The sequence below is a fragment of the Heliconius melpomene genome, chromosome 5, assembly GCF_056956725.1.
Source record: "Heliconius melpomene rosina isolate 202511_hmr_F chromosome 5, ASM5695672v1, whole genome shotgun sequence".
In the NCBI taxonomy this organism is placed as follows: domain Eukaryota; kingdom Metazoa; phylum Arthropoda; class Insecta; order Lepidoptera; family Nymphalidae; genus Heliconius; species Heliconius melpomene.
The window spans coordinates 4,155,548-4,168,650 of record NC_140393.1 but is presented as its reverse complement, the minus strand read 5'-3'; the positions used below and the strand labels follow the sequence as shown (position 1 = coordinate 4,168,650).

Below are 13,103 nucleotides of genomic sequence, written 5' to 3'. Positions count from 1 at the left end.
TTTCATACAAAACAAAAACAAAGTAAATCGATCCAGTAGATCCAGAGATCTTAGCGTTCAAACAAACAAACAAACAAACAAACAAACAAACAAACAAACAAACAAACAAACAAACAAACTCTTCCGCTTTATTATATTAGTATAGATAATAATTCATTCCTTCGAGTAGAGATCGAACAAACATCTCCACGACTCCACGACCACGACGGTCTCATCATACGGCATAAAAATATGAAGAAAATAATATTTTTCCGCCAAGTTTTTTTGTATTAACTTAACTTGTTAGTTTAAACGAAGAGGCATGTATATGAATGTAGTTTTCATCTAGTCAATTAACATTACTTTACATCTCAGATAATTCAATTATCGTACTAAAAGTTTAGCTACCTAATATTTTGGACAATACAATATATGTACATACAAACTCAAAAATAAATTAGAGAAGAACACAAAATGTTTTTTATTATGTTTATAATATGTAAGAGAAAACGCTCTACCGAAAGAAAATTTAAAAAATGATCAAATAAATACAGGCTCTTATGAGTATGAAATTTTTACTTCAACCCGTAAACTAGTAGTGAGATGAAGCAAACATATATCTAGAAGAAGATTGGCAACGATAAGAATTGAAACAGAAAAGATTTGTTATTAAGCCAAAAATGGAATAAATTGAAATTTTCCCTAATTCTATGAAAACGAGAAGTTTCCGCTCGAGGAAATGGAATATTGTATTAGTAATACTTTCATTTTCTCGCTGCGATAACCAGGCAAAGAGCGACATAGAGTTCCGCCACTCATTAGGCAATGCCTCGAGAACTCGGCTGAAAGTGGAGAAAAGAAGTGTCTCAATAAACGGAATGATTGAACACTAGATTCCCAGGATCACTATGCTTTGCTTTGTGTGGGATAGAGCGTGAAGTTAAAATAATAAAGAAATGAAAACCAAAAATTGTATTTTAAATTAAATTTACTTTACATATCGATATGTAGGTCATGTTGCATACATACATAAAGTAGAGGGCGAATGTTAATGTACGCTAAAGATATTGTATTCAAATTAAATATAAAAAATTAGGGCGCTCGCAATTAAACATGAGTAATTTCTTTAAATAACTTATATGTAAATAAGTATAAATATATATCGTTGGTATTTTACATATGTGAATTTGGTTATATTAATTCAGTATAAGAAGAGACAAAATGGAGGAACACATATCTTCACGAATTTTTTGCTAGTGACATAAATATTTTGACTAGTGGCATGTCACTCCGTTTTATTCTATTCTTAGAATTTTGAAATAAAAAGGATAACAAGTCGTGATATAAAACCTCTATTTGGTATGAAGATATTTAAAAAGGAGTAGAACTAACTATATTAACTTTTCCACGTGGAAATTTTCAATTGCCAGCTTGAGTCAGTGGGTAAGTTTCCGTAGTTCCGTCGTATTGACATTGATATTGAATTTCATATTAGGGGGTTTTTAAATTTGTCGCGGTTTTGTTGAGTTCTTAAGTCATTAAATAGATTATATTTATCTTCAGACTGATTTATTACTTTTTTACTCTTTTTTTTTTTTAACAAATAAGTAAAAACAAAAATATTAGTTTAACCATAATAATCGATATTCTTTCTAAAATTTAAATATTTTAAATATTATAAAAAAAAACAATACTTTTTAATTGGATTCATAAATGCAAATAGACGTCACTCTTGCACCGAACCTTGACCCGGATGGATCTACGAAAAAAGTAACATCTGTCGTGACTGCCGAGAGAAAGGTTGATGTCACTGAAATGAAAAATAACCTGGCGGCTTAACGACTTTATTTTTGTTACATTGGAAAACTTTTTTGAAGTTTTCATACATTTCAAAGAGATAGATGACTCTGGTGTTTCTATTAATAATATAGGTAGGTGTGACTCTATTAATTACGTATCGATTATATTTGTTTCAAAAAATACTCACCACAAAAGTTTAATAATTATTAAATCAAATTTATCAGCTTCACGCTTTATCCCGATGTAGCAGGGTAGGTTAAAGTGGAAATATTACAATTTTTCACTTTTACAACATTTATTTTCTTCTTCATTTTATTATTTGCACGGTATAATATTTTTTCCCATTTAGCATATTATACAAAATTCCATTAGATGTAACGATCAAACGATTACAGATATTTTAATTTTTTCCATTGTAAAGATTTATATTTATAATTGCTCTCGTACAAAGACCGCAAATTGCTATTCGTCATCTTATGTGAATATTTAAGAGTAAAATAAAGAATATTATATTTATATCTATATCTACATATAAGTGACAATATATTTATCATTTGAACGTTTTAAATTTATAAAAGTTTTATTAAAAAAAATATTAAACAATAAAATTGCTTTATAACTAACTACTAGCTAAGCAGTTATGTTACCTACGAGTATATCGTTTAAATTAAAATTCATTCAATTCAAAATTCATTCAGTTGGGCCATTACAAGCAATTTTGAATCCTCAAGTTACAGTAAAATGTCAGTAGTGTCAGTACAGGAAGTTTCAGCTCTGATGAAAGAAACCAAGGAAGAGTAATCAGCTTGTTTATATTTCTTATATTATTATCATATCTATCAACACCTCGAAAGTGTATAACAACAGAAATTTCTAAAACGAGATGGTAGGTATATATTGAAAATATTATTAATAGTTTAATAAGCAAAAGGTTACTTAATTTTATCCGTAATTTACGGAAAATGTGTTAAAAATGATTAAAATTAAAAATTACTTTTTACTTACTACGAGTTATTACATTACTACGAGTATATATCACATCTCTTGAATAAGGCTGTGCTCGACTTCATTTAAATACGCCGTAAAGAAACATAAAAGGCCAGTTCTGTGTCAGGGTCTGGTGGACATATTTATTTCTTACGTATACTTAAAAAGATTTTATCATATAAAATACCTAATAAATTGAACTAGAAATATGACATTAACTAAACTGAAATAACACTATAATTTTTTTTATAAATAACTATATTGAAAAAAAAATATATATAATTTTCCTGTTAACGTGATATTTTGTAACAACAACACAGACAAAATTCCACAAATACTGAAAAATAATTAAAAAATACCGCGTATCTGTACGTGTAACTCTGAATGTCATTTAACAAGGTCTCTATACTATCTTAAACCAGTTAAGAAATGAATCATAAAAATATATACATAATTAATTTATACTAAAAATTCAACAGCAGGGTAAACCGAGGGCACCTAGTGATAAGACACTCCGTTCCCCACTTTCCGTTGAATACTGGAGGCATTTCGTGTTGAATGGTGAAACTCACGTCCTTTGCCTAGATACTAGAGCGAATTTATATTAAATAAATATTTAATTACTTCTAATGGGGATGGAACCCACCACCAGTCGCGTTTACAATCCCACTTTGTGGCCCTGCGCCATGACTGGATATATAAATATAAAGAAAATATATAGAAATTGAATAAGAACGGCTATCCGGAAGTTAGACAAGGTTAAAATCGATGTTATCGGAAGTCGACGGTGCGTATCGGATAAATCTGTACTTACAATTCATGGAGCATAGTATGAACCATGCTGGGATACTTGGCCATGTTGACAATCTATTTATACTTGGACACTGTCACTTGGTTTCTTGGCCATATTTGTTAATAGTTGAGGAAAAATATGGATACCATTTTTTCGATTTTTAAAGTGTTATTTTACACTTAGAAATGAAAAATAATATTAAGAAAACATGAACATTTTAACGTTTTTTTTTTATTTCGATTTTGAGGTTAATGCTGTTAGCTGTATTGGCTTTTACAGCGACACCGGTTGGGTAAGGAAGAGGGTACTCTGTCCCTGAAGAAATACAAGCACTATTTGGCTGCCTTTGAGGAAGTGGACGACTGGGAACATTTTAAAGTAGCGGAATTTTAAAATATATGGATACTATTTTCAATCCACTAAGCGAATTTAAATTTAATACTAACATGTGATGATACCATAAAAGGTCGTTTATTCAAACAGAAGAAATAGTTTAATCTTATTAATGAAAACTTCATTGCACACGAATGAATTGAATCCAATAATGGGTATCTATTTGTTAGTTTTTTTTTTTCACTTTCACGCTGTATCCCGCATGTACCAGGGTAAGCATAAGTCTAGTGTTAAGATACTCCCCGCATTCTGACAAATTCTGAAGGCGACGGCCCCAAGGCCGCGCTTTACATCTACACCAGAAAAAGAAATTAAAATATTAAATATTTCGTTTTGCTCTAGTAGGAATCGAACTCACAACCTGTCGGGTTTATAGTTTGCAGTACTGCGCCATGACTGGCCTCATTATATCCTATTATATCTTTAACTACATACTTAAATTAAGTTTTTCTATGAACAATAATAAAACATAATCATTTCACACACAAGTGACACTGTCTCAAGTACTTATGATTTCTAAAAATAAATATAAGTAGAAGAACTTGTTATTATAATAATAAATAATGATAATAGCATTTTTTGCTATGAATTAGTTTTTTGTCATAGATTATTAAAAGCCGGTTTTGAGATGACCAATTGTTTGGTTAAAAATAGAGAATATTTGTATTTAGTTATTTTTTTGCAACATTGACTAAAGACAATAAGTATTTTCAATAATAAAATGAAAAATGCAGTTCAATAAAAAAAATGTCACGCCATAATACTTCCGTTGTATCGTATAAAAGTTTTTTTGCTCTAGACTTAGAAAATGTGCAATTGCAAAATAATGTGCAATATATTTTATTCTAAGTACAATTTGCTCTCCACTCAAGTACGATATTATTAATGCAATAATATAACTCTATACACAGTTTTTAATTATAACTGTAAAGATTTTAATTTAAATATAAAAAAAAATGCGGTGACAGCTTCAACGGAATTAAACAAAAAAAAACACAATTATCAAACCAAAAAAAAAACTCGAAAATTCCACACGATGAAACACAACCAAAAAAAAAATTTATGATCTGTGAAAACTTTTTTCAAAAAAAAACAACACTGGCCGGTAAGAAAAAAAAAAGAAAAAAATATATATAACGCTTTCAACGTTATGTCAGTTCGGGCGTCGCGGTCTGACTAGCGCTGACGTGACGACGTCAGTATGTAAGCTTATTATGGTTCTTAAATTAATTCATATGGTGTCTAATGAACTTGGACAGATGGGTGTAATTATTGTATGTAATGCTTCAATTATTCTTTCTAGAAAGAACTAGAAAATAGTGTTTTTTTTACTTTGACGGTGTATTTCGAATATAGCAGGGGTAGGCGGAGAGAGCTTAACAAACTCTCCGCTAAATTCTGGAGGCATTGCGTGTTGAGTGGCAGAACTAAATGCCTCCTTTTCAGACCATGCCATGCCTCCAGAATCCGGCAGGAAGTCGAGAACGGTGTGTCTTAACACGAGGTTCCCTTTGCCTACCCTGCTGTGTGCGGAATACATCGTGAATCAGGTTTATTTATTTTTTATTTTAATAGTTCATAAAAACGATCATAAAACATGAAATTAATAAATTAATGAAAACTCATCGAATATGTAAGTGAAACCTAATCTATCTTAATTTATGTTTACAGCGATTTCAGTTGTACGGATAACACCTAGGTCGGGAATTCTTGGTGGCTATTTTCGATCCAAGGTTAAACAATAGAAATGTTCATATTCAAAATATTTTTAAAATAATAATATAATTAACAAAGTTTACTTAAGTAACAACAATACCTCTATAGTATATTTAATTTGAACGACTCATCATAAAATTCAAGAACATAATTTACTAAAAACGTGTTTACATTTAGGACACAGTTCCATCGCACCACGACAGATCCCTTATATATCTGGTGGTATGAGTGGCGGATCTCAACGCCGCGCCTTGCCTCAACACCAGAGCGAAGAAATAAAAATATTAAATATGTTAATATTTACTCGAGTGGAAATCGAACCAACCACCTATCATATTTATCGTATATAAAATATGTAGATCTTATATCTACATATAAAAATAAATCATAAAATCCATCTATATTAAAAACATGTATTTAATAACTTTGAAAATTACTATAATTTAATAAGTATTTATTGATTTGAATCCACATTACCCGTTAATGTTCGACCTCGCTGCTATTTTAGCCACGGGCGAGGCCTTGGAACTGTTTGCCATAACCTAGCTAGCGAGCTACCTGGAACTGAGACCGCCCGGAGGTACGTGCTGCCAATGTTACTGAGGTTCCCTTAAGAATGTTATAGGAGTGTTTCTTTTTTGGAGGTTAAGAGTTTTGGGTATTAGTCATGGTGGCAGTTTTTTTTTGTATTTTTCCTTTGTAATAATGATATAATTATTTTTATTGAGGTCGTCGTTGCGTAGGGGCTTAATCATCATGTGACGGTTGTGGGTTCGATTTCTGCTCGGGGAAATTGTTTAATATGTTGACTGCGTCGCTCTGGTAACTCGAAACTTCAGCGAAAAGTGCAAAAAGTAGTGTTCCCTCTGCCTACCCTGCTGCGCGCGGAATACAGCGTGAAGCTGATTTTAATTAGATTTTTATATTAATTCCTACATATATGAGTTATGGAAACGTATACGTAAACTTGTACAAAGTAAATATAAATGTGAAAACACATAGTTATTGTATTATATAACAAATATTTTTATAATAAATTTAATCATTTTTTTTATTAAGTGATAAGTTTTTTATTTTCATGTAAAACAAAATTATAGCGCCATCTACCATCAATTGTGTGCATTAGCAAGGTTTCTGCTTATACACAGCATGCTACTTGTCACTAGATGGCGCAACTTTACATTTGCTTAATTAAAATCAAACATAAACGTTAATTTTAAACATAATAATTAAAAAGGTTTTCAATATATCTCAATGCAATTTTCCACAGTATATACTTAAAAAATAATATTATTTAATGAAATCACGTTACAATTTATATGAGGAATAATTTTCACATTCGAAATGGTCAAAGTATATAACAAAGCGTCCAGATAGGTCAAATTGATCGCGTGCGATTGTTGATGATGTGAACGCGAGTCTGCTCGTTGGCTGAACTAAAAATAGGACACCTACTCGAATGGAGACGTTTGTCGTCTTTATAATAACGTCCTTTTATTGTTCTGGCGGCTGAGTGCTTGGAATTTGTGTGAATAAAGTTTTATATTGGCCAGGGCCCGTATTTATAAATTGCTTTAAAGTCTGAGATCGATCTTGAGATGACGTTTTCATTTAAAGAAGCTGGTATTTTAAGATTTGGATGAAATTGAATTATCATCAGTTCATAACAACGATATCTCATCTCAAGAACTACTGGAAATAGATCTCATAAGAATATTATAATAAAAAGTTTGTAAGTATAGAAACTATAATTTTTTTTAGTCTTCATTATTCGCCTATTTAATAATTCTTAATAGAACATTACTAAATAGGCCAGTTACGGCCCAGCACCACAAGTGTATGTAAACGCGAGTGATTATGGGTTCGATTTCCATTCGAGGAAATAATATTTATTTAAATTATTATTTTCAATTCCCTCTCGTATCGAGGCACACCGCAGCGTGGAGTTCCACCACTCAACATGCAATGCCTCCAGAATTCGACGGAAAATGGGAAGTGTGTTAACACTAGGTTCCCTCTTCCTACCTTACTATATGCGGGCTACACCGTAAAGCAGATATTTAGACATAAATAGGTAGTATAAAGTAGTACCTATAAGTAATAATTATATCAATTATATGTAATTATAGTGTTTATTCTAATCGAGCGCCTACTGATAAAATAATATTGTCTCATATACATCCGTCGATTACAATCACTATCCATATGATATCTGTAATAGGTACCCTATATACCTCCGTTCCCCCTATATACCTACTTAGGATAATTTTTAAATGGGTATAAAATAAAGATGTTTCATTACTTTTCATTCTTTTTGTCAACTTCACGCTCTATCCTGCTGCTATTTAGTTGAGGAAGCAGAGGGAACCTATAACCTGTTAAGACACATCGTTCCACTGAACTCAACACCCCGCTTTGTTACTAGAGCGTAGAAAAAAATATATTAATCAATCATAAATTATTTCACCGAGTGGGAATCGAACACACAACCTTCGCGTTTACAGTTACACGTTCGTGCTAATATAAATAAGATTAAAAAAAATTGTAATTTATTCAATTGTTTTTTTATAAATATATTTTCCAGGCAAAAGCCTATAATCATGAATACATTTATTATTTGTGAATACAAAATGATTATAAAAATCAAAACGGGTTTTGTCACTCTTATCTTAGCACGATCGTAGAGTGTTATATTAAATATAATATGTACGAAGCTTATATTATTAATTATTCATTCATATGTAAATATCAGATATCGGATATAGAGGCCAGACGTGGCGCGGAGGCACGAGTGTAAATGCGAAAGGTTGTGCGTTCGATTCCCGTTCGAGGAAATTAAATATTTAATATTTTCTTCACTCTGGTAAAGAGGCAAAGCGCAGGGTTAGGTTCCGCCACTCAACACGCCATGCCTTCAGAATTCAGCGGAAAGTGGGGAACAGAAGGTTCCCTAGGTTCCCCAGCGTAAAATTAAAAAAACTAGATATCATTATAATCGCCTACCTTGTTTAAAACCAAATATCACTTCTAAGATGTAGTTCCAAACAAGGCGAGTAAGTTGAATGTGACAGCTTACCTATTGTCAAACGATTTAGTTCCCTATTATTATAGGGATAAAGGTGTATATTCTATTCGCAAGGAATAAAATCGAAAGCTGTACTAGACTAACAGGCCACACGCATGTGATTTAAGAAAAGATAAGATACTAAATATTCTTAAGCATATGTTAGGTCATGCTTTTAATAATAAACATATGTATGTAGATTCTAGATATTTACAAATGATAAATTTGTTACTATTATTTATAGTAGATAAATCAGCTTCACGCTGTATCCCGCACACAGTAGGCAGAGGGAACCTCGTGTTAAAACACTCCGTTCCCCACTTTCTGCCAAATTCTGGAGGCTTTGCGTGTTGAGTGGAAGAACTCAACGCCGCGCTTTGCCTCGGCACCGCAGCGAAGAAATGGAAATATAAACGTATATAAATATTTCACTTCCTCGAGTGGGGATCGAACCCACAACCTTCGCGTTACAGTCACACGCTTGTGCCGTTGCGCCACGACGGCCTCGTATATATTATAATCTACTGATTTCTTTCAATTCTGTTTAAATATAGATATATTTGTCTAACGAGACTAGAGTAAGAGACTAGAGAGAACCTAATGTCAAAGCGGGAATGGAAATATAGTTCCGCCTTTAAATACGCAATGCGTCTAGAATTCAGCGCGAAATGAGGAACTGAATTTCTTAACATTAGGTTCCCTCTACCTACTCTGTTATGTAGGGCATAGCACGGGAGTTTAGTTTGGAGTATAACATTTATTATTCACACTATATAATCTAATTCAAGTTTTTTAATATTTAAAAGACTGATATTCTTTATAATAAAGCAATAAATCATATTTATATGTAATATAACCTTTTAATTTATTTGCATGATTAATGTGAAATTGATTAACATAAATTTTATTGCTAACCATTTCCCGCGATCTTAAAGATGTAAAATACGAGTATATATCTATCATTTCTTTTTTTAGGTTTGACATTTGAGATCCGCACAAGGTACGCAGAGGGAACTTGGGATATTAGTGTTAGGACACTCCGTCCTCATTAAAACAATTCCGTTCCCCACTTTCGACAGAATTCCGGAGCAAATTATCATTTCTATTTATATAATTATAAAAGAAATGTCGTAACTTATCATAAAATCGATAAATTTAAAACAACAAAACAATTAAACTTTAATTTTTAATGAAATGTCTTGGAAATTCTATAATATTTTTAAGACATATAATTAAATATTACACAGTCATCCAGAGTAGAACGCAGCCAGATAGTCTAATAACAAAAGTGGGTAAGCTATTTTCAGCAAGGTTATAAATTTTAATCACGCAGTTTATATGCGTTTGCACGACATTACATATATCAAGATCATAATATTTTAGTGCAGGAAAAAGTCTCTTTCATCTGGTTTTCAACGGTTATTGAACCTTGGTAATGATGTGTTGACATTTAATTACTAAGTATTAAAAAAAAGAACAGAGAAAAAAGAAAAGAGGCCCTCGTGGCGCAGTGGCACAAGGGTGTGACTGTAATGCGACGGTTGCGGGTTCGATCCCCACTCGAGGAAGTGAAATATTTATTTACGTTTATATTTCCATTTCTTTGCTCTGGTGTCGAGACATGCCTCCAGAATTTGACAGAAACATTAGGTTCCCTCTGGCTACCCTGCTGTGTGCGGGATACAGCGTGAAGCTGATTTAATTGAAATAAAAAAATAGCTTTACGTTGTATTAGCGTAGTAAGTTAGGCAGAGGAAGCCTAGTGTTAGGACACTCCGCTCCCCACTTTCCGCCGAATTCTGGAGGCTCTAAATGTGATATATCCATTAAGACAGAGAAAATAAATTACTTCCTCAATTCCTCAGCTCAGCTGACTTAAAAATGGCATGACTTGTACGAAGGTGAAAGATATTTAGGTTTACAGTGCTGTAAAAGTTATCAGTAGAAACAAAACTTAGCCTTTATTACTGTTTAATGCGTTGTAATCACGTGTTCCCAGAGAAATATTCTTTTGATGTAATCCGAGTTTATAAGAAAACACTAAGATATATATAAGCCATTATTTTCGACGATTCTTGACATTTTTTTGTTATTTGACGAAATTTTAAACAGCATTTTCTGTTATATTAACGAACTTATACCTGAACGGGGAAATATAAAATAATAATTAAAGCAGCTCCATGTTTTTTCCTGGCAGAGGGAACCTATTGTTAATATACTGCGTTCCCATTTTACGCTATTTTTTCGAGATATTGCTCACTGGGCGGCGGAGCTTAACGCTGCAGTTTGTCTAGTAAAACGGGGAATTTTAAAAAAAATAATTATAATTATTATAATAAAAATATGAATATTGACCGTACTTGGATTTGAAGCCACAACCTTTGTTTCTTCACAGTCGTTCCAACAGCTCTACAGCGACTTGAAATATTATTATATTTTAAAGACAGTTAAAATAATTTTACAAAGTTAACTAAATTATATTAATTTTACAAGAAAATATTATTTTACATTTACATAGTGAAAATTGTTTCTTAGTAGCACATAGTAAAACACACGTTGCAATCCTCTAACAAGCATAGCCGTGTAGCTATTATAAAAATTATTGCTTTAAGAGAAACGTGAAAATTATTTCTTATAGAAAATATATAGTGCTGTCTTCGAAAGAACTTCCGTTCCCATTAAGACACTTTTATTTTCCGTTCCGTAGTCCGAAAAATTGAGTATTTCTACATATTTATCTTTACAATAAATAATATACATATAAGTATGCAAATGTAAAAGTTCTGGAGGCATGAAACATGAGGATGAACACAAAATTTAAACATATTATTTCCTCGAATGGGAATCGAAGCCACAACCTATCGCATCTAGTCTGGGGCAATGGAATCTCAGTCTATAGGCTAACTATCCCTCTGAATACCCTGTTTTGCGGGATAAAACGTGAAAATGTTTCTATAACAGCCAACAAATAATTATAAAGCGATTCCCTTGCAAATGAACCATATAGGTAATTTATACTCACACCTTCATATCAAACCGTATACTTTTCTCTCGCTGTCGTGCTGACGAAATTCCCTTTTTAACATAATTTGCGGTTAAGCTATAATAATCATTGGTTGGATCCAACGTTTATTACATGTTTATACGTGTTTTCAATTATACTGTCCATATATTTCGTGATGAGATCGTTTTCCTCGTAATCGTATATCTACATTATATAAGATTTTTTAATCATGGACCTAAGAACTATTTAATCTATATATATAAAATCGAAAGGTCCCTCACTCATCACAAAATCTCAGAAACTACAGGTGCTAGGAATCTGAAATTTTGCATAGGAGTTACTTATGGGACGTAGGTGCTCGCTAAGATGGGAATTTGTAATATTCGACTTCTAAGGGGGTGTTTTTGAAGTTGAAAGTTTGTATGAAACTTCGTTACTACAATTTCTAGGAGTCTCAAATTTTGCATGGACGTCACTTATAGGACGTAGATACTAATGGAGACAGAAATTAATAATAACGTAGTTCACGCAGGCGAAGCCGCGGGGGGCCGCTAGTTTATTATAAATGCTAGTTGAAATACTATAACGCTCTATATTAAATATATTCTCTATGTTAATATTTTTTTCGGAGCAGCCGTGACGCAGGGGCTCAAAGATGTGACTGAAAACATGACAGGTTGGGAGTTCCATTTCCATTGAAGAGATTCAGTCTGGTAGCGAGGCAAAGATCGGCGTTGAGTTTCGCCACTCAACACGCAATGCCTTCGGAATTCGGCAAAAATGGGAAACGGAAGTGTCTTAATGGAAACAGGATGTTTCCACTTTAGGTTCCCAGGTTCCCTCTGCCTACCCTGCTATGAGCGGGGCACAGCGTGACGCAAAAAATGGAAACGCGATGTTTCCACGTTCAGTTCCCAGGTTCCCTCTGCTTACCCTGCTATGAGCGGGATACAGCGTGAAGTAAAATAAATACACCAAAGAAAAAAGAAATCTTTGCCATATGATACTGAAAAATAAGCTTTTAAATATACCTAGTCTTATATAAGGGGAAATATTTTTTAATCGGTAAGGCACCATTAATTGTTAAATTTATTAACAAACGTCAAATTTATTATTTTCAACACTAATTTTAATGCAGTGTAAAATTAATGTCCCTTTAACACCTTAAACAACTTTATATCGATGTATTTTGTGCTTAAGCCGTCTTTTAAAGTGAAAATATCGATTAAGTTTTTGTTTAAATGTATTGATATGTATATTTTTTTACGGTTTGAACTCAAGATAAATATTTAAAATATGCCTTTGTAAGTATAATAATTCATGGTATTTTATGGTATAAAAAACTTAAAATTTGTGAAAAAGAAAAA

At 32.3% G+C, this 13,103-nt stretch overlaps 1 protein-coding gene across 3 annotated transcripts in view; it reads right to left on the bottom strand.

Moving 5' to 3' along the window:
* for (cGMP-dependent protein kinase for) overlaps window positions 1–13,103 on the bottom strand; it is a 121,481-nt gene that overhangs the window by 52,659 nt on the left and 55,719 nt on the right. The window contains exon 1 of one of the 3 annotated variants that reach the window (XM_085185717.1): window positions 4,961–5,075. The exons of the other annotated variants lie outside the window; for them this stretch is intronic. The gene's annotated coding sequence lies outside the window, so the exon portion shown is untranslated. Of the gene's footprint in view, window positions 1–4,960; window positions 5,076–13,103 lie in introns of those variants that run through there. 3 annotated transcript variants of the gene reach the window in all.